The sequence below is a fragment of the Perca fluviatilis genome, chromosome 22, assembly GCF_010015445.1.
Source record: "Perca fluviatilis chromosome 22, GENO_Pfluv_1.0, whole genome shotgun sequence".
NCBI classification, from domain to species: domain Eukaryota; kingdom Metazoa; phylum Chordata; class Actinopteri; order Perciformes; family Percidae; genus Perca; species Perca fluviatilis.
The window spans coordinates 24,711,928-24,735,210 of NC_053133.1; the positions used below are offsets into that span (position 1 = coordinate 24,711,928).

Consider the following 23,283-nt stretch of genomic DNA (forward strand, 5'->3'; position numbering starts at 1 on the left):
CTTTCACAAAATATTAACACAATGAGAGTTTTGATAAATAATCACCAATAATGTGGATACAATGACTAAGTGGGTAAAGGCAAATAATAAGACAGCTAGTAAGTCTGGTAAGTTCAGAAAATGACATCACTTCATTTTAATGCAGCCTTTAAAACCAGGAAAAAGACAACACTTGTGTCATATCAGGATATTACGATATCCAAAATTTAAGACAATATCTTGCCTTATATCGATCGATATATCAATATATTGCCCAGTCCTACTGGAAGTCGTCTCTCTTTCAGCAGTCAAAGTCATTTTCAAAAGTATTTGTGATTTCTTATATTTATTGTTGACACAACGGTGTGTTTGCCGCTAATCAGGCAAATGAAATACCTGACAAATACTTTGAGCAGTCATGCTCATTGATTTCGAACATTGAACTCAATGGTGGAACACACCCAGGGATGTTAAAATGGAGAGCGCTTTGGATATAAACAATACAGCAAAAATCTCTTAACAGCTGACAAAATCTTATCGCCCATAAATGCAGTATTCTCTGTTGATGCTGAATGTTAAATAGGTGCAGTAAATTGCAGTGTGGGTGAGAGCCAACAGTCTTCCCCAGGTAGCACAGTCTGCCTGAAACAAGTGTCACTTCCTGTTTTTGGTTTGCTGGGTACTTGCTAGACCTGGCTACTTCCTCCTCTGAACCTTTATCTTTACACAGACATCAACTCATGCTGCAGATAAGGGATTGTGAAACTAAAACCTCAGATTAGCACAGCAGGAAGTGCACGTTATGTGATCAAAGACATAACCCGGAGAAGCTGTGTGTTGGAACGCAAACGTCAGTTGAACTGGACATTAAACCAGCCTTCACCCTGCCACGTCCCTGTTAAAATGGCTGTGTAATGTCGGATTGAGCCCATGTGTGAATAGTAAGATTGGGCATCGAGAACCAGGTTCCAACTTGGAATAGTTTTAAAAAAAAATTACGGTTCCAATGGAATAGTTTGTTGTTTGGAATCTGATAATCGGTTCCAAATTTAACAGACCGTTGTTTTGGTTTTCGGTTGGCGGCCACCGTACTTCCAGACGCTTGTTGTGTTGCAGCCATGAAGCACAGTTAGCGGCGCTCTAAAGCGTGGCTTTATTTTACGTTGAAAAAGACTGGTAAAACTGTAAATCACCATTGAATAAAAACAAAATGTTCCTTCTTATCTGCGAAATAAGCATGTCACCCGTTTCAACTCCATCCCTCGAAGAATCGGAATCGATAATAACCGTAATCGAAAGGAAAAATAGGAATTGAAATCAGTATTGTTAAAATGAAAACTATACCCAATCCTAGTGAATAGTAGGGCTGGATATCGTTCAAAATATTTCGATACCGGTTCCTGAACGATTTCAGTTTTTTTAAAACCAATTTTCGAAAAATCCATTTTAGTGGCCGGGTTAGCTCAGTTGGTAGAGCAGGCGCACGTATATAGAGGTTGACTCCTCGACGCAGCGGCCGCAGTTTCGACTCCGACCTGTGGCCCTTTACTGCATGTCATTTCCCCCCCCCCTCTCTCTCCCCTTCCATGTCTTCATCTGTCCTGTGAAAATAAAAGCCTAAAAGCCCCAAAAAATAATCTTAAAAAAATAGAAAAGAAAAATCCATTTCAACAAAAAGAAATTACACATTACGGCACAGCTCCTACTACGCAAGCCCAGTCTCTGTGCATAACAGAATTTTTCCTGCGTGTCTCGATCGGTCAAATTCGGTACCCAGCCCTAATGAGTAGAGCAGGTCACTGGCCCAATCCCAAAGTGAGCCCTGAGGACTAAGGACTCACAGACTTAATTGATCTCAGGTACTAAGTGAGCGAGTGTGTTAGGCCACATGGGCTCAGATAGGTAGAAATGGGATTGGGACAGCACTTCACGAGATCACATGTTACCTTGGCAACGTTTAATAACAAAGATGTTGCTGACACTTGCCGGTTTGGGAATTTTCATTTTAAGTGTGTTGCTTTCCACAGGAGATGGATACCTGATTCCAAACTCTTGTTTTACAAGCTGGACAACAGGTTGGTCCATTCCGTGGTCGTGTGTCGTGCTGTTGTTTACCTTCGTAATTTCTGGATTTCCCTATCGTCTCCGCGGTAAACGTCACAACGCTTTGAACTTTGGGTAATTCCCTTTGGTGAAGTCTGCATCGATGCAGACTCACGGAAAGGGCTCGGTAAGTGTGTACTCAAACCCTCACGCCCTTTGAAATTCCACATTGGGACAACCCTTACGAATTTCGCGAGAACGCGCACCAAAGTCTGTGAGTCTCTGAGTCCGGACTTTGGGATTGGGCCATTGAGTCCAGAGACTCGGTTGTTTAGGACCAAATTACGAACTGGCTACGTGGTCGCGGTGTAATCTGCATCACGTCCTGCCTCCTGCACTCTCGACCCAGGCGCCATCCCATCTAACCCAAACAGCGTATTTACAGGAAGTGAGAACACTTCTGACACAGACAGACAATCTCCTGTTGTGTGCTACAGGGGCAACTTCGGACAATTTCTGGACCTGATTGGTCGGACATTGTTCGAACTTTATATGAGAAAAGGGCTGCTAAATAAAATCTGATTGCTACATTTCTGTCCTTCGTCTTGCATCCGAAAACTTCAGCATAACAGAATGAAAACTATACATTTTGTGCAAACACATATCATTGCAACAGCGCTCCAAACTGTTTTTCCTGCATTAAAAAAACAACCCGGAATATGTCAAAGCTACATCCCACAGCTTACCTGCTACAACAATAAGAAAGAAAAGTCAGGGCAGTGAAAAAAAAAAAAAAAAACTAAACCAACATGCTAAAAACTCCTGACACAAATTACCCAACATCCCGTAAAGGCCGCTTTCTCCCAACAGATGGAAACCAATTAGCCACCTGACTCCCAGAAAACACTTGGGCAGCCGAGTGAAGCCAAGATGCAAATGAAGCAGAGGGAAAGGTGGAAGCGGCCTGCCAAGTGTCTTGGGAGAGGAGAAATTAATGGAGGAGACAGCAGGAAAATGGAAAGTAGAATAAAGTGGGAAATGATGTATGCAGGGGGGCGCAGAGTTGGACTGAAGGTCTCCGGAGAGGTTACAGAAACAACCAGCCGGGGGCAGAAATATCTGTTGATGGAGAACGTCGACTAATCCTGCAGGCGGTGAATCCTCCATCAGCCGACATCAACATCAGCTCGACATATTCGAGCTGAGGCCAACATGAAATCATTGATCTAGTTAATGAACATCTTGTCATATTTTTTTTTAAGTGATGCATGGATTAGGCCAAAGGCTGCTAGCACCGCAGAACATCACAACTTTCAATACATTTTTGAGGGTAAAGCCAGTTAACCCAGCTGTGCTCCAGCCTAACTCGTCTGCTTTTTTTCTTCAGGTCAAATGTATGTTTCCCTGGGTCACTTAAGATGAAATCACCCACCTACAGCACTGATGTCATACTCCTTGAAATGTACGCCCTTGACTTCAATTTCAGATATTGATACCTCCACAGCGACTGAATTTTTACCATTCAAACTGCATTTTAAACATCCATAACCCTTTGTTTCTTTTGCAATTTTAAACGGAAGATAGACCTTACCAAACTCTTACAACGAGGACCCTTGGAACATAGGACATAGGAATGACCCCCTCATAATTTACTACTTTATTCACGCACCATAGCTAGCAAGCTATAGAAGCGGTCTTTTTAATCAGTCGGTGTTGTTATAACTTTCTGTCTCGCATTGCCAGACACACAACATTACGGGATGGGAGAAAAACGTGCTCTGGTTTATTGGCATGTCTTTAAACCAATCACAATCGTGGGTGCCTGGATAGCTCACCTGGTAGAGCAGGCGCTCATAGAGGTTTACTGCTCGACGCGGCGGCCGCGGGTTCAACTTCGACCTGCGGCCCTTTGCTGCATGTCATTCCCTCTCTCTCCCCTTTCATGTCTTCAGCTGTCCTGTCAAATTAAAGGCCCAAAAAATATTCTTAAAAAAAAACACTAAGCGCACTAATCGCCGGACGGAGCCACGGTGCCTCCGCAAAATGGTCTCGGGAAGGAACTTGTTTTGATGGAACATGTGTACGGTCAAAAGTTGTTTTAGTCGTGTAACAGAAAACTCAGATTGGTCAGATAGTCTAGCTAGCTGTCTGGATTTACCCTGCAGAGATCTGAGGAGCAGTTAGTTACAGCGGCAACAGAGCAATCCTGGAAGTGGAACATGGTGGATATAGACTATACCTTTGGTGATCCCTTAACTACCCCCACCGTCAGGTCACAATGTAAAGGTGTCCTAAACTTTTGGTTTAACAACTAATATTTGCAAAACTAATGACATTCCCATCAGCATCAGCTATACTTAGTGCCAATTAGCAAATTACATGATAGAATTACATTGAAGAATATATTTGGTAGAATACTAGTAAGAGAGTCTCAAGCCACCTTGACCTTGCTTTCTCTGTGTCTAAAGGCCTGGGAGTGATAGTGATAAGACTTGTGGGGGCTGCAGCTGGATCGGAGAAGCGCCCAGGAAATTCATTAACACAGTATCAAAATTAACTGGCCAGATACGCAGAGAGAACAATGGTCTAGTATTGATGTCTCTATGTTTATAGCTTTTGTTTTTAGGTTGTTGTGTGGTGATTGTTGGAGCTTGTATTGCAAGACAAATTTCCGTGTATACGGACAATAAAGTGCTATCTATCCATCTATCTGCGCGAATTGCGGTGGGAACCGGAGGCCTGGACCAGGTGCACTGATAACGGCACATACATCGTTGCAGAAGGAGGAATCTGAAGAAGGATAAAGAGAGAGGGTAAGGTTAGGTCGGGCATTCGTACTCCCGGAAAGACTGTTGGCGGTAGGGCGAGAGGATTGTCTTGAAGGAAGTCTGATTCCTTATACATAAGCTGTAACTACTTGCAATATTTTCACTAAAGATGAAAAAAAAAAAAAACGACCTCTTATCCCGCAACGACATCTCATAACAATGGCGGACTACATGCTTCTGTAGTTTCGGGTTTCCTTGCACTAGCCATTTTCATTTGTGTTTGGTTTCTTCTTCTACTGTCTGTTTGTATACAGCGTGCAAGCTTTATGCGCATGCTCCGCCTCTTCTTCTCCGTTTTTGGTGAATTTCGGTAGCAGAAACAGCGCCACCTACAGGCCTGGAATATGAAGTAGCGTGTTGAGTCATTTACAAATGGATCCTTTTGGACGCATATATTCTTTAAACAATGCCAGGGAAGACGGGGGGGGGGGATTGTTTTGGTACGTGTGGATGTGGCCCGAGTCTTGTTTGCCATAGTTTTAAAAAAGGTCCTATAACATGCTGCTTTTTGGATGCATTTATATAGACGTTAGTGGTCCCCTAATACTGTATCTGAAGTCTCTTCTATATAGACCTTAGTGGTCCCCTAATACTGTATCTGAAGTCTCTTTTTATATAGACCTTAGTGGTCCCCTAATACTGTATCTGAAGTCTCTTTTATATAGGCCTTAGTGGTCCCCTAATACTGTATCTGAAGTCTCTTTTTATATAGACCTTAGTGGTCCCCTAATACTGTATCTGAAGTCCCTTTCCCGAAATTCATCCTTGGTGTAGAATTACAGCCACTAGAGCCAGTCCCACAATGAGCTTTCCTTAGTATGTGCCATTTCTGTGTCTGCAGCTTTAAATGCTATTGAGGAGGAGAGAGGGGGGGCAAGGTGGAGGGTGGGGTTGTGGCCTTGACCAACTGCCATGCTTCGCTCGTTTGCAAGCAATTCTCTCTCTCTCTCTCTCTCTCTCTCTCTCTCTCTCTCTCTCTCTCTCTCTCTCTCTCTCTCTCTCTCTCTCTCTCTCTCTCTCTCTCTCTCTCTCTCTCTCTCTCTCTCTCTCTCTCTCTCTCTCTCTCTCTCTCTCTCTCTCTCTTTCTCTCTCTCTCTCTCTCTCTGGGTAACGCAGAGAAAGGAGAGGTAACCTTTCCCCTTATGACGTCATAAAGGGAAGATTCCTGATTGGCCCATCTGAGCTTCATTTTCTCTAAGGCAGAGCAGGATACCCAGGGCTCGGTTTACACCTATCACCATTTCTAGCCACTGGGGGACCATAGGCAGGCTGGGGGAATGCATATTAATGTTAAAAAAACATTAACATTTTCATGCCATGGGACCTTTAAGTCTTTTTGCATTTGTGCAGAATTTTTTTTTTTTATTAGAATCAGGAATCATCACTAAGCTTATAACAGGAAAAACTAAATTTCTATGTTTGGCCAAATCACTCAGCCTTACATGACACTATTCCAACTTATTTGAAAGCACGACGATCACCAAAATTGTTTTTGCAGCGACAAAATGTCAAGTATGATCCAAAACCTGCAAGGGCCTAAAGAAACAAGGTGCCTGTTTAAATTTGATACGGAATAAAGCTGCAGCCTCTTGGATGCCAAACTGCCAGCATCACATTTGAAATATATCACACCCCTCCAAAAGTAAGAGTAAGAGAGAGAGAAAAGGCTGGAATAAGATGCCAGGACAAGTTAAACTCTTAAGGACAAATCCAAAGCTGTGAACGTGTCTAAAGCTCCGCGCCTCAGCAAACTCAAAGCAATGTTTACCTTCATTCACTCAGACTATTCGCACAAGGTAGCAGGCAGCTGCTAGATAGAGTAAATATTGGTTAAGTGTAGGGGATATGAGATGACATATTCCCCCAGATATTTAGTCGCACTGGCTGCAGTTGCTGAATCCTATAAGTCTTTATAATCTGGGGTTCTTCCAAGAGACTGCATGGAAATAAAAACAGGTATATTACTGTTCTTTGAAAATATGTGCTATTAAATTTGAAATCTTATTAATTCTGCTAGTGCTGGGCAAAGAAAAGTCACTTCAACAACACCATAGTAGATGAACGGACAAAGAGAGTGGACATTTTGAAGGAAAGATTTATCAAATTGGGTACTTTTTCTATATCTATCCATCCATTCTCTATCCATCTTAAAATTTGTTGTTTCTAACGATCTAGGCTATATAATCCAAAAGTATATGGACATTCGGGCATTAAACCCATATGTGATTGTTGAGCATCTAATTCCAGCCCCTACCCTCATGGTTGCAGGCTTTCCTCCAGGTGTTGAACCCGGCTGCAGGGACTGACTCCCATTCAGCCACAAGAGCATTACTGGGGTTCAACACTGATGTTAAAGATGTCTGACTCACAGTCGGCGTTCCAGTTCATTCCAAAAGGTGTTAGGTCATGGAATTGAGGCCAGTCCACATTCTTCCACAACAAACCGGGAAAAAACATTTCTTTATGGAGCTGGCTTTGTGCACGGATGCATTGTCATGTTGAAAAAGAAAAGGGACAAACACAAAACGGTTTCCACAAAGTTGTTGGAAGCACACTATCGTCGAACGAATCATTGTATACTGTGGGATTAAGACTTCTCTTCATTGGAAAAACAGCCTTTGGCCTGAAGTACGTACGGTCCACAAAGGTTAAGCCATATAGAGTATCTTATCTCATTCGTGCTGAGGGTTATGAGGGCGTTGAGCCTTTTGTAGCAGTGTTCAAAATGGCCTTAAGATAGGGAGAGTCTCATCTAAATCTAACATCCTAACCTTTAAAAAGATTGGATTTGTTGCAGGGCTGTCTTACTTTCTACATGCAATCATGATATTTTGACCACACCTGTGTATTCCCCACATACAAATAAAAGTGCTCCATAGTTTTACATAAGTCCAGTTCCTCATCTTGTTCCAACAACTTGAGCATTTTAAAATAACTGATGCATTTGATTTACTGAGATAACTATTTTCTTTGCAGCTCCGGACGTTTGCTCTCTCTCACGTTGTTCTGCATTTTTATTTAAAACAAAAGAGCACAGTGTTTTAGTGAAATGCCTCAGCAGCTTTTGAATTACTGTGAGCGCTAATCTATGAGAGCTTTAATAGAACACTTGAGAACGATGCCATTTGGAAAACGTGAGACCAAGAATTAAGATCGATAGCAGACGTAACAGCTTTTCTGGGTGAAATCCAGCTTCTTCTTTGTGTTTCTAATCTCAAACTGTATAAACACACTAATAGGGCCAGTCAAATCCATCACATGTGACTGAAAGAGTGCAATCAGATTTGCTTGGATTGCCCGTCTCCCTCGCTGCCAAGTTCTCGAACCTGGCAGGTTGACAGGTTACCACAACCATGTCCAACGAAACAAGCAACCTATGAATTCATGGGACTTGTGTTTAGAGGATGGAATCAGCCGGTATGAAACAGGAAAAAGCAAAAATGCGGAAAGGTAAACCTTCGTACAATAGTTTGTTCCAAAGAATACAAACTGGAGATGTGCAGGGGCGTAGCACAAAATTCTGGGCCCTGTAGAAAGGCATTCACTAACGGGCCCCTGCCCGCATCCACAGCAATTCATTCTAGCATCTTTTTGGGCCCTCCTCATAGGGCTGGGCAATATAACAATATTATATCAATATCGTGATAAGAGACTAGATATCGCCTTAGATTTTGGATGTTGTTATATCGTAATATGACACAAGTGTTGTCTTTTCCTGGTTTTGCAAGCTGCATTACAGTAAAGTGATGTCATTTTGTGAACTTACCAGACTGTTCTAGCTGTTGTATTATTTACCTTTACCCACATAGTCATTAAATCCACGTTACTGATGATTATATATCAAAAATCTAATTGTAAAAATATTTTGTGAAAGCACCAAATGTCAACCCTACAACATTGCCGAAATATCGATATCGAGGTATTGGGTCAAAAATATCGTGATATTTGATTTTCTCCGTATCGCCCAGCCCTATCTCCTCACATGAGGGTCCTGCTACGCCCTGCTACATCCTGCTATGCCCCGCAGTGCCCTGCTACGCCATGAACTACTACAACTACTATTTCTCGTCATTGTTCCATTATCTTTATTGGGACTATTATTGCCACTGTTCACACCCCCAACCGGCGCCGTCAGACACCGCCTACCAAGAGCCTGGGTCTGTCCAAGGTTTCTCCCTAAAAGAAAGTTTTCCTCACCACCCGAGGTTTCTCCCTAAAAGTGAGTTTTTCCTCACCACTGTCACACTAAATGCTAGCTCTTGGAGGAATTACTGGAATTGTTGGGTCTTTGTAAATTATAGAGTGTGGTCTAGACCTACTCTATCTGTAAAGTGTCTTGAGATAGCTCTGGTTATGATTTGATACTATAAATAAAACTGAATTGGATACTCAGTCCCCTTTCCACCCCCAGTGTGACACCCCTGGAGATGTGCACTGTGTGGATTAGTTAGCCTGAATGAATGAACTACTTGTCCTCCTGCATCCTTCTTGTTGTTGTTTCTGCAACATGTGGACCAGTTTGCATTTGACTCTTGACTCGCCAACACTGATCGCGGTTATGTTACCGCACTTGACAAACACTGTTGACGCCATGAGCATACTGACATTACCTAATCGTTCTGCAACTCATGACTATTTTCATTATTGATCATTCTAATTCAATTATTTGATCATTTTTAGAGCTGTAACAATTTCAAAATATGCTATACAATAGTTGTCTCAGAAATTATTGCGATTAACAAAATAATTGTCTCTTTCGGTTCAATTTTAAAAATGATTTATTTATGACTTTTTCTAACAAATTTTCAAGTTTTCAATGAATCCTAGGATACAGACCAATATGACCCAGGAAATACACTGCACACTGACTGACAACAAAAAAACATCATTCTCCAACTAATAGCTTCAATCTTCAACTTCAGGTGGGCGGGGCGGCCCTATTAGCGATTAAGTTTTCTTCTTCTAGAAAGTTGGGGGATTTAGGAGACACAGATTAAAGAAAACAGTCAAAATTGATGCATCACATGCTGCGAAATCCTGAATTTTAGTATAGGTTAAGCTACAAAGAAAACCTTTATTCTACATTTCCCATAATGCAACTGACCAGCATCTTTCGTTAGACACTCCGTGTCTGGTTAACGTCCACGCCATTCAAACGCAATGCCCTCCGGTTTTTATTACAAATTTTCCAAGCTGAAGTCGACAAGTCATTTGAACTTGATGCCCTTTTAAAAAGGAGTCCTGTCACAATCTAGTCTCACTGGTAGTCAGGAGGTGATCCAGCAAGAGCAAATACATTGAGCAAGAGTAGACGTAACTGGGGAGAAAATATGGGATCAGTAGCTAGTTTGTGCAATTGGGTTAATCAGGCCATCATCACAATCTTCAAATTCCTTGTTTTGACCAAACACCCCACACACATCAAACCCCCGAAGGTATTCAGTTAGTCAATGGTTGTCAATATAAGTTGCTTTCAAACAGCTGTAAACACACGTAGGCTTCATCTTCTGCATGTCGTCATCAGTGTAAAATGCATGCACACAAAAATGCAGGAAATGGTTTTAAAAGGCAAGGAGGAAACAGCTAACGAAGCAGTGAAGGTCTACTGTGTGCAGAAGAAGAAATCAAACTGACATAAACTCTCATTCTAACACAGTAATCCTGCAGGCAATTAAGTTAGCCGAGAATTAAGTGAGAGTTGACACATCCTAAATATTGGATGAAGTCCAGCAGCAGCAGCAGCAGCAAATCAGGCAAAAGAAAAGCAGAGGGATTACAAGTTGTTTTCAAATCCATGGAGGAAGACAAAGACTTATACACAAATGTAATTGAGGAAAAGAAGAATGCAGAGTTTACAGACCAAACTTTAAATTTAGATAACTGGAAACCCTCGTCATCTGACCCTTTATTTTCTGCATGTTACAAAACTGAAACAACAAGCTCTTGGATGGCCTGTGGCATCAGCTGCGTGGAGCGCTTTATCAGTCCCAAAATTCTGCATTTGAAAACCTACCAGAGAGAGAGGATACTCTCATTATCGCCTTTCACTTCCCACTCCAGGAGCTGGGAGACAGGAAAGATGTTTTTGATGAATACAACTTAAAATGTTACACTAAAAAAAAAAAAAAAAACTGATTATGGTGAAAGGTGCACTACAACTATCTCCAAACCACACACACACACAAAAAACACAGATTCCTGTCGATAAGAATGTATAAAAGGTCAATCTAAAACTTTACTTTGTTGGTTTTTAACCAATCACTGAAACAATGGGGGGCAATTACATCAGACCCCCAACTGTAGGCTACGCTGTCTGGTGAAGGTACAGAAATTCAGATAGGCTACCAACACAAAGGTCGTCTGATAGTGAAACAACAAAAGAACATATTGAGGTAAGGCACTATCATTGTCTCTGGACCATTGTAAAGAATTTTGAAGCTACAGTATTGACGACAGGAAAGATATTTGTGGGAATAAAAACTACATCAAATGTCTCAAGTTCATTCAAAAAAAAACAGCCTGAAAAGCAGCGTTTATCGCATTCTTATTCCAATAAATCCATGCTACAATCATCAATCAATGCCACAATCATTGCATTTTGTGTTACATGACTGACCGAACACAATGCACGCGCAGAAGTGTGCGGACAAAAGACCAAACTACAGGGATGCGGCTCCCACCTTTCACGGCCAAACAAAGCAAAATCTCCTCGCATCGGAAACAACTTTGTTGTGTTTCCTCAATGCTCCCGTCGGCCAGACTCCACACAATACATCCTCATTTTAAAGACGGCGGGGGGAAATGTAGAGCTCACCTTTTTTTGTAGTTCCTCTGTCGGATAACAGCAGCAGTCCTCCCCTGTCTCTCTGCCTACAGTGGGTGCCTGCTCTCCTCCGCTCCTCCGTGGATTTAATCGGGGCAGCGGCGGCGGTTGCGAAATTGTTGATGCGCGCTTCGCCCTGTTCAGTGGGCGGCGTGGCTGGTCTCTGCTTTTCTTCCTATGTTTCAAACCAAGGAGAAAAACACAGAAAAGCCCTCCCACTCCCTCCGCTCAACCTCTCCCTGAAAGCGGATACGCCCTCTCACTGTAGGAGCTTTAAAAAAAAAAAAAACACACACACACACACGTTACAGGCTTCAGGTGATAAGCTGAGAAGAAAAGAAAACCGTGTCGCCGCAGGCTGGGGGTGTGAAGTGATGTGAGTCTGGCCGCCGGTGAGCAGCCCGAGCCCGGCAGCCAGGAGTCCTGCTGCACCGCTGCGCGCTCCGCTGGCTTTGGGTGGCTCTCACTGCACTGCAAAAAAAAATATCCACCCCGAACTGTAGTCTCTGACACAGTTTTAAAGTCTCCGTCACAGAGGATCACAGCCTGCCCTGCACATGTGAGGCCCAGGTGCCCTAATTCCCCCCTCTGGTTCTCCCAATCCCCTGTAGTTGCCCCAAATGCCTTACTGTCACCCAAGTGCCTTACTGTCACCCAAGTGCCTTACTGTTGTCACTTCTTTCTTGTTCCTACAATGCCCTTGTAGTCGGTCCAAGTGTCCCCCAATATGTGCCTTTCCTGTCACCCAGTTGCCCCTCCAGTTAGGCCAAGTGTCCCTATGGTGTAGGGGAGACCGGGTTGGTTGTCACACTGCTTATTACAGCTACACTAGAGGCCACTGTGACAATTTATTTTATATTAAACCGTTGGGCTGTCATCCTGCCCCTGCGATGGGGGTTTGTTGTCACAATGTTTCAGAGCGTCTTTGATGGTTAATTACTTCTTTGTACAATAAATTGTGAAAAACAAAATGGATACCTATTTCAAGGCAAGTCCTTAAGCTTTCATTTCATGTAGGAATGACTGTTGAAAGATGTTTAAAAGATTAGCAATTCACACAAGAGTCAAAAGTGTAACAACCAACACGGTCTCCCCTACCCAAGCGCGGGTCATCCCTTTTCATCGGCCCGCATGCCCTGCTGGTTCCCCAACCCTAACCCTAAATGGCCCTTTGGTCACCCAAGTGCCTAGGCCCCTCTGACTGGTCCATTTCCCGCTTTCATCTAATGCCTTTCCTGTCACCCAGTTGCCCCTCTGGTTAGCCCAACTGCCCCTATGGTCACTGAAGTGTGTTTTCTGTTGCTAAAATGCCACTCTAGCACAATCATCCATTTTGATCAGCCCAAATGCCCCTCTGCTCGGCCTAAATGCCCCCTTTGTTTACCTAAGTGCCTTTCTTGTTTATTAAATGCCTTTCTGGTTAGCTCTGACCTTAGCACAAAGTCTTTACTGTATCATATAAAATATGTCTGACCTTCCTTTGGGCTGCCCTGTGCCCTTATAGGGGGTAAAGGTAAAACATGTATGATAACCCCATAAATAGGACCCTTTTTAATTCAACCTCCACATTGTAAAGGCTACACCAAGCCAATATAAGAGCCTTAAATGACAAGTACACATATCTATAAAACAAAACTCCTGGCCTGGGAGCCTGAGGGGTTCTGTTCAGTATCTTAGCTGTTCCTAGGACCGCGCTCTGCTGGACAGACATCTCAGATGTTGTTCCTGGAACTTGCCGGAGCCACTTGTCCCAGTTACAGCCCTGAGTGCGCCGATTACCACTGGAACCATTGTTGCCTTCACCACCACAATGTCTGGTTGGTTAGCATTCACCATTGTCTGGATCTGTAGCTCTGTCATATATATTATAGTCGATACAGATATTTTACATTTTAAACAAACACACACAAAAATAGAGGTTTATACTTGACCTTGGAAAAAACGTTAAGCCACCAGACCCCAACACGGGAGTGGCTGGTCTACCGCTGCCTCGATCAGTCTGCTGGCTTTAAAGAGAGCGACAGAATGAGAGCCTTCATTTACGGGCTGTTTAACCAGTCCTTCCAGAAAAATGCGGAGTTTTTTTGTGATAGTTGTGGGCAAAAATCCTTGATTATGCGGCACGTTTTCTTAAAAAATGCGATGGAAAATGTGGGATATTTATGCAATTTTATGCAATGAAATTGCTTGAACTTGCAAAAATTGCGGGAACTTGCAAAAATTGCGGGAACTTGCAAAAACTGCGGTTTGATGAAAAAGAGAAAAAAAAAGTGATTCCCCCAACAACACCCTGCTTTTCGATGATGTTCAGGTTGCGTAATTACGTCACTTCATAACGTTCCCATGGCAACAGGGGAAAATGGCTGCTCTTGTGTGAAGTAAACGCAACATTTTTCAACTTTCTGCTAAGATATATGTGACTTTTTTGCAACGAAAATGCGGGGATTATGAAATCATGCAAGCCCCGCATATTTTGCGCCGAAATCGGCAATTTATGCGGTGAAAGTGCGGCGTATTTGAAAAAATGCGGCCCCCGCATAAATATGTGGACTTTGGCTGATTATGCATTGAATTATGCGATCGCATAATCACGTTTTTCTTGAGGGACTGTTTAACAGCACGGTAAAGCAGTGAAAGTATAGCATACACTTACAGTGTTTTCCCCAGCTTTGTGGAAGACTTGGGTGCGCGTATTTTGCGAGGGGAGGGTTTAGGCGCCCCTTCTTTTATGTGATTAATGTTTGATGCTGTACTGGTTTGATTTTTCTTTTTCTTCTTTAAATGTTTTTTATAAATTTTGTAAGGCGTCCTTGAGTGTCATGAAAGGCGCCTTTAAATAAAATGTATTATTATTATTATTATTATTATTCTCAAGAAAATGTTAAATTTTTCTTTGTGGGATTTTGTTGTGTTTTTTTTTGGTCATTTTTGTTTTCTTTGGGGTTGTTTTGAGTCTCTGTGGTCATTTGGCGTCCCTTTATAGTCGGTGTGTGTCCCTTTTGTGGTAGTTTTGTGTCTCTAAACTGATATATATGTTTTTAGGTGGTCCTTTTTTTAAGGTGGCTAAATAGTTTTTGCTGTGCGGCCCTGTCCACAGCAGTACGTGGCTTAGCTTCCGTGCCGGTGTCCAAATCTGTTCCCCCGTCAGGCGGTCAGAAGTTTCCTTCCCATGATTATAGTTTTTCCCGTAGCGCCCTTCTCAGTGGTTAGGGCTCAGGTTAGGTTATGGTAAGGCATAGCATAGTCTATATCCACGACGTTCCACCTCCGGGATCGGTCGGTTGCCGCCAGAAATTCTCTTTACAGCAGATGTCCGTCACCTTCCTCTTTCTTTGTGTTGGAATTTTAAACTCCGGTGGATTTGTGAGGACTATGGTTAACTGCTCCTCAGATCTCTGCAGGGTAAATCCAGACAGCTAGCTAGACTATCTGTCCAATCGGAGTTTTCTGTTGCACCACTAAAACAACCTTTGAATGTACACATGTTCCACCAAGACAAGTTCCTTCCTGAGGCTGATTTGCAGCGGCACCGGGTCTCCGTCTGGCGCTTAGCGCCGCCCAAGACGATTGTGATTGGTTTAAAGAAATGCCAATAAACCAGAGCACGTTTTTCTCCCATCCCGGAATGCTGTGTGGACTAACCAGACCCTCCTTCGCAGCGCTGTGGAGGAAGGTCTGGCAAAGCGAGACTAGGCGTAGCATGACACAACACCGGCCCTCCTGCCTGCTTCTCCAAACTGGGGGCGTGCCAACCGCCATCTGCTGCTAATACACTGACTATGTGGATAAGTTCCTCACACAACCCCACTTCAAAACATCAGAACTATCCCTTTAATAACCTTTTTAGTTGATATTTTTTACAGCGTGTGGCTCTTCCAGACAGCTTCTGAAGAAATGTGCAAGTGTTTTCTCTGTGATAAGTCAGGACAGATTTGGACATACACTTTTTAGTCTCGATGCGTATGAACCCTTTAAAACGTAAAGCACTCTGAATAAACTTGAATGTAAAATAAAAGGATGCTATTTCATTTAATAGACCAGACACAATTAAAATATTGCTATAGTCCTCAAAGGAGAAGGAAAATACCAATATGTATGATAAAGTCAATATCAATTCTTTATTAAGCACCACAGGCACTGTTCCTCTGAGAGCATTACAGGAGTACTAGAACGATCTTCTGTCGGTGAAGGAGATCTCAATTGCACCAAAAAAAAATGTCACCGCCATTAGACTGAACACTATAATTAAATATGGTGACCAGAGTATAATAAAAATTTGTGGCAATTACATTTCGCAGGAACACGGCTGAGATGTATGCAGAGATGGCTCATACTGTATTTGTTGGGTTAAATTATTAAAGGGAACCCTGCGGATGCATTTAACAAGATGCTATATTTATATATTTGTGTGTGTGTGTGTGTGTTGTGTGGGTGTGTGTGTGTGTGTGTGTGTGTGTGTGTGTGTTTTTGAATATCGTAGAAGCCACCTGGGCTGCAGGCCTGAGCCTCGGTCCCTCTGGAGTTCACTGAGAGTTTCACTGCAGTGTAAGCAGTCTTTGATATATTTTTCTTTAATTATGGGGGATAATGAATTTAAATTTGTTATGCATCAAGGCTCCGAATTGGCAACCCACCCCTGGAGCCCGTAAATGCCTTATACTGCTTCAGGCTCCTGGGGAGTTTTGGGGAAATCTTAAACGAAGATGAAGTTAATGGAAATAGATAGGCCTCTGAAATGCTAATGTTGACTTTTGGTGCCTAAATCTGGCTGCAGCCCACGGGACACACGGCACTGCAGAGGCCCACTGCTTCAACACTGCACAACACTTTTTTCCAGGGGGGATTAAAGCTAACCTTTTAGCTTACCCTCAGATAAATGGTGTACATTTTGTTCCCCTGTCATAACCAAATTGCTCTGCAGAAACCAACAAATTGTGCTTCGGGAGAACAAAAAAAAAAAACATTCACTTGATTCGAAGCTTCACTCTGCTTCAATTTCTCACCCTTTGTTTCACAAAGAATTATGTGAAGCGTGAGTTGTGCTCTTCGTCGCCATCCATATTCGCGCCGTCCGCCCACGTGTAGCCGTGCCTCTGGCAATTAATTAAAAGGAACCACATGCACCGCTCAGCCGGCTTGTCAGGCCTGCCAGTCATCAGCGCAGCGTGACAATGATCTGACCATCACCGGCTTAATTGGCATTGGGAGAACATTTCTCTCCCCTCCTCACTGTAGGCTAAATAAACACACAGGCAGACAGGATGCAACCTTCAGTCCTCGTTTCTCTTGATCAATAACCCTGCAACACCACATCTGACAGCCACAGCAGAATTTTTTAACCTCTGTGTTATGTTGTCAGTGCCTACTGAACTCACACAATTACAGATTCACAACAGAGTAGCTGCCGAGAACAACTACAAGCTTCTTCTGAAGGGACAGTTTAAAAGTTTAAGTAGTATTTTAGATTTAACCCAGAGTGGGTGACATAGTGTTTGTCTTGTTTTCTACCTCTGCGTTAGGGGTGGGCGATATATATCGTCTACGATAATATCGTCATTGTTGTGTTAACGATGTGCAAATTGACATTATCGAGTATTTAAATTACTTAGAAAAAAACACTTGAAAACCAGTGATGCCACGTAACGCGTTACTTGTTACTTGTAACGCGTTACTTGTACTCTAATCTGACCACTTTTTTCAGTAACGAGTAATCTAACGCGTTACTATTTCCAAACCAGTAATCAGATTAAAGTTACTTATCCAAGTCACTGTGCGTTACTATTTTTGTCATTTTCCTTAGTAAAAATATATATTTTTGCTTTCTTCTTGCGTCTCGGGGAGTGAAGTCACGTATGCAACAAGTCACGTTTTCAGCATGAGGACAGTTCACGTGTACCACGCAGCGACACAAACGTAAACAACAATGGAGGGAGGAGAGAGATGCGCGTTTTCTTGCTGGAAATCCAGTCACTATTTTGAGTTTGTGTCAGCTAAAGATGGCAATATTAAGGTTTGTTGTACACTCTGTGCTGGTGGCGACAAAGTGCTATCTAGCTACAAAAACACTACGTCAAATTTGAAGAAACATTTGGAGTTGCAGCACTGCGGTCAAACTTACAGAGCAAGTCCCAGCAGGTGGTGCTAAGCAGAGAGAAGGAGGCCCCCCACCACCCAAACAACAAAAGCTGGACTTCGGTGCAAAACCAGTAAGTGGGGGAGAGTTGAAGAAGTTGGTCTGGCAGTATGTTGTAGAGGAAATGCTGTCCTTAAACACGGTTGACTCGCTCTCTTTCGTGCCATAATAAACCAGATCCTACTACTGGCAATGCCGAGCTGCCTCACAGTAAACCGGTTGTCATTTTTATGTTGAGGCTGCGGGGGCGTTGTCGGCAGTTTCTGAATGTAACTAAAAAAAGTAACTTGTAATCTAACTTCGTTACTTCTAAAATCAAGTAATCTGTAAAGTCACTAAATTACTTTTAAAATCAAGTAATCTGTAAAGTAACTAAGTTACTTTTTCAAAGTAACTGTGGCAACACTGTTCAAAACACGCATTGGAACGCTACACATTCACTAATGTCAACAAAGATGGCGGCGCGCGATTGTGCAGCGGCTACTAGCTCTCCTGTCGGTGTATATTTATACAAGTACAGCCACACTGAACTAATCAGTATAGGACTACGATACAACACAGCCGTTATGAGAGCCTTCCAGGCGGCTCATAACGTCCCGGAGGACATAGCCAGACCGGGCACTCCGTGGATTGTTGTCGGCAGCTAGCAAGGCTAGAAAATTAATAACAATAATAATAATAATAATAATAACTCTGACTTTCAAAAACACATTTTTAAAGGATACCGTCTAATTATCGTTATCGTCAAAATCGCCAAAAATATCGAGATATTATTTTTTGTCCATATCGCCCACCCCTACTCTGCGTGCAGTTTGAAGGTATGTGGACTGAATTACTTGTGAAATAAAGTTGCAGTTTGATCCATAACAACTTCAGGTAGACTCTGGGATAGCTTTAGGGTGCTTTCTATTCCGTCCTCCAGCCCGTGATCCAGATATTGATTGTGGAGGATGTTCCAGTGTGAGAGAAACAAAGCTACTTAGTTAGGTTTAGAAAAAGGTCGTGCTTTGGGTTTAAATAAGGATGTATTTTACGTAACTTACGTCAACGCTTTCTCATAAACAGGCTCATATGACATCGTACGAAAATTTAGGCACGTTGATATTATGAAATGTATGATATCTTACGAAAGACTACCGCTCACGTAATGAACTTTAGCTGACCGGTCACATGACAGTTACGTTTAGCCGTCTAAAGGTGACTGTTAGCCAGTCGTAAGGACTAGTTAAGTTTAGAAATAAAGTTTGTTGTTTGGGTTTAAACACCGGTCCCCTTAACTCTTGTGTTGTCCTTAGGTAAAATTTGTCCCGTTTTCAAAGTTATTATATAAAAAATATGGGTTTTTTTCAAACAAATTGCCCAAAATTAACATGGATGAACGTTGTATGTTCTTCACAGGTAAAAATAATGATTTCTTTCATTGCATTTTGGGTGTTTTATTAAATTTGTTAGCATTCGAAAAAAAATGGTTTTAAAACAGTATTCTGACTAAACTTTGACATACAGCAGTCTGTGTTCACTTAACATGCTCTGATCTTAACTATTAGTCAAAATAATTCATAATTTCAGTTATTTTGTTACAAAAAAAAATAGGTATGTCATTTGAATTAGGTTTATTGACCATGAATAAACAACAGAGACAAAAACGTTTTAAAAAAGCATCAAAAGCATTGCAAAAAAAGCATAAAAAATGTCGGAAAAAAACAGCAAAAAAAGTACAATTCAATTCAATTTTGACCCACAAGGACAACAAGTTAATGGTCGACAGGAGGACAACACAAGGGTTAAGTAGTATTCCCGGGACACAACAACGGTTTCCTGAGTGAAAGTCTTGCATTTACCCCTTAACTTCTTCCGGAACACAAACCCTGTCATCTCGTCTCCTCTCTCTGTGTCTGAGTTTTTTCAACTGACTGCTGCTCTCCCCTTCTTCCGCAGCTCTTTTGGTTTTGTTGCGATGTTGAGAAGCGAGACACAGGAACTTTCTTTCTGCGGCATTTCTTCAGAGACAAACAGAAACCTACACTGTACATTTACTACCACTTAACAAGTAAACTGCTGATGTATTCTCAGCTCCGATAGCCGATAACTGTCTGCTCTGAGCACATTCACCGTCACACGCTCTCTCATGCACACACTAAGCTCTGAGCTATTCCTTAAGAAGCTTCCCCCTCTTATAACATGAACATAGCCTGCCAGAGCTTCCTGTATTTGGTCCGAAAGTCCGAACCATCCAAAAAATGCTTTCACACACCGGACCGAGACTACCTCATTCGGTCGGACCAAATTTCGTCCGTTTCTCCGGGGGAGGTTTCACACCTCTAATTTTGGTTCGGATCGAACTGAAAAGTCCGAATGTCCGGACCAAACGAGGTAGGTGTGAAAGCCCCCTTATACAGCGGCAGTCAATGTGGTGCATGCAGAAAGAAATAGGTGGAATGCGTACCAATTACAGTGTATTACTTTTCGTAGCTATATCTACAAATGGTTCATGAGAACAGCCTGCTAACATACGAAGCGTTAAATTAAGTACGTCATTTACGAAACAAAAGCAAGTCAATGTTGACTTCTGCTTTTACACGGGACGCAAACAGCAGTTGGTGTTTGTTTGACCCATCCATTCACCTCCACCATCTCCCTATATGCGGACGATGTTGCTCTTTATACTACTTTGTCTGGCTTCCTCCTTAGAGGCAGCCCTGCACGACATGGTCCATGACTGCGTGGGTTATATACAAATTTGACTTTTCGTAGGTATAAATACTAACAGTGAATGAGAACAGCCTGAGTCACTACATACTGGTATCTCAGCTAGACATGTCGCATGTTATTATTTCTAGGACAGGTCAGGCTATTCATTTGGCATGCGGATGGTTCTGTACATGCTGTAGGACAACTTACCCGAAAGAAAAAGTTTTACACAACATTTCTTTGTGCTTCTGCCTGTTTTCCACCCACCTCTAATTTTTTTATCTGGATATGAATGAGCAGTGCTGACAACATTTTTTTCCTTTAGTGTCGGAAGAAAAAACAAGCTGCGTTTCTATTATTAGTGTTCGTCCTGAATCTCTGCTGTTATCATCAATGTGTCTGTCTCATGTTAGCTTCTTTATCTTCACATTCTCCCAAGTTGTGATGCACCAGAGAAGCTAGAAATTGTGCTATTCCCTAAAACCCAACATATATCGTAGATTATCAATATATTCAAGTTACCCGCCTGCCATCTGAGCATATGAACGAATAAATATACTTTAAGATTTTTTTTCTTATGTGTTTGTTTACGCACATGTATGTGAGCAGACATAGTCAGACAGTGTGTCAGTGCGCATCCTATCAATCACAGGGTGAAGGCCTTCTCCAGCCGTCAACCTGGACCGGTGACGAATGCACCAGAACGACGGCTGCGGTTGCCTTTTTTCTCCCTTGATGCACTCCCCCTTTATTGCCTGGTATGAATGAGATATAAAAAAAAAAACACAGAGCACTTACATTCCTGAAGAATTAGGTCAGCCGTCGAACAGAGCAAAGACTACAAATGGGTCGGGGGCGCTGAGATGAAAGCCGGCACACTTCTGTGGAAAATTTTCCCTGCGCCTGTTGACTTGATCACAAAACATCAACCACCTGGTGCCACTTCAGGCTGGAATGAGAGTAATTAGGGGTAGGAAGCGGGGCTTTCTTCTTCTTCTTTTTTTGTTGTTGCACAATTTCAAGCATCAGAGCCGAGTGTGTGACTGTTGTGTAATTGCGTTTGTGAGCACAGACGGCACAAAGACAAATTCCTCAAGCGTGCAGTGTTTTCATCGAGCAAATAAAGGTGATTGGGATTTTTTATTTTTTTTTCGTGTCGGGATCAGACTCTTCAAAGTGTGAAACATCCCCGTCTCAGCCATCACATCCTCCTCCCCCTTTCCCCCCATTATATAGTGTTTCCTGTGCTTTCATGGGAGTTTCTAATTGCCTATTGTACTTGCTGCTCAGCTGTCTGGGTGATGTGCAGTGACAAGCCGCATCCTCAAAAAAAAAAGTGATGTACTCCTGAGGTTCACCAGAAAAGAGCTTTATCTGTCTCTCACATGATTTCTCTCCCACACAAATCTCTCACAATCCCCACACGGCCCTTGTCATTCTAAAGTATGTATGTCAAGTGGAAGTGTAATGTATGTCGACTGGAAAGTGAGCGTGGATGCCTTGTTCCCAGGGCAACCAGTGTGAAAGAAAAGTTGAGCAATTTGTGAGTCATTCAGAGAAGTTTGTTCAGAAGTTGTGTTAAGAAGCTGTGAGCCGTTTCTGTTTCCACTCAGATGAGTTGGGAAGTCTGGAATAGAAGCTCTCTATTATCTCTCAGGCTGTTCTCATGAAACATTTGTACATATACGAAAAGTAATACACTGTAATTCCCTTTACTAGCACAGTGCCCGTTCAAAATGTGCCTGTTTGGAATGGACTGATTGCTTGGCCCTTGATGTAAGGCTTCTTGTAGCAAATTGTAGCCCAAAATGACTTACAGAAGGACCCCAAAGCTCTTAATATGCAACTCCACTGTATAGCCTACTGATTGATTGACTGACTTACAGTGTACTTCAACTTCACAGGAAAACATTGTAGGCCCTACCGCTACATTTACCTGACAGGGAACCTTGCAGATTCTGCATTTTATCACAAAATATCACAATTAAAATGTGGAGTAATCAGACAGTTGCCTCATGTACTCATGGCAGTGTGCCATCCACAGAGACAGAGTCGGCTCTGTGTGCAGACAGAGAGAGAAAGAGAGAGAGAGAGAGAGAGAGAGAGAGAGAGAGAGAGAGAGAGAGAGACGGAAGAAAAGGTGGAAGGCAATGCAAATAATAATAATGTTCAACTACATTTTAGTGTTGTCTTTTTCATTTACGAACGAATTTAACACTTTAGCAGAGATTTCCAAACAGGCTTAGTGGCTTGACAGTTATCGTAGAAGCATGGATTTGATTCGCTGTTTTTTTGTTTTTTTTTGCCGATGATAATGTTATTAGTGTTATAAGTTAGCAGCACACTTAAAACAACCGGCCCAAGGGTGAGTCTGATGAAAACTGTCCTGTCTCGCATTGCCAGGCCTATCTGCTCAGAGCTGGGGGGGGGGGAAGCTCCGAGATTACGTCAATGTTCTGCCGGTGACTTTACAGCTCATAGCAACTTATTACTACACAGAGTCTGGCTTTTGTTTGATATTTAGTGTCGGCAAAAAGGCTTTTTATTGAGTTTCCTCTTAGCGAAATGATCTGAGTGAATTTGAACTGGGCTTTTTATTGGGAAGGGTAGACACGGAAGAGACAGTTATGGTAGCACCTTTTTTTCTCAACCTTTTTCAGCACAACAGTTGCGATGTTCCTGTCAGCTGTACAGAGCATGACAACAGCCTGCTGCGTGTGACGTCTTTTGTGGTGCAGGTTTTGTTGTTTTCTTGTAAATGTTTTTCCTTAACCTTTATAGTTCGG

At 42.4% G+C, this 23,283-nt stretch overlaps 1 protein-coding gene across 4 annotated transcripts in view; it reads right to left on the minus strand.

The window, feature by feature from the left end:
• Positions 1-11,913, minus strand: part of rnf152 (ring finger protein 152) — a 63,730-nt gene extending 51,817 nt beyond the window's left edge. Inside the window, exons 1-2 of one of the 4 annotated variants that reach the window (XM_039790196.1) lie at positions 11,665-11,913; positions 10,864-10,913 (exon numbers count right to left, since the gene is read on the minus strand). The gene's annotated coding sequence lies outside the window, so the exon portion shown is untranslated. Of the gene's footprint in view, positions 1-3,857; positions 3,959-10,863; positions 10,914-11,530; positions 11,623-11,664 lie in introns of those variants that run through there. The other 3 variants (XM_039790194.1, XM_039790198.1, XM_039790197.1) reach the window with 3 other exon arrangements.
• Between the last annotated feature and the right edge of the window lie 11,370 nt (positions 11,914-23,283).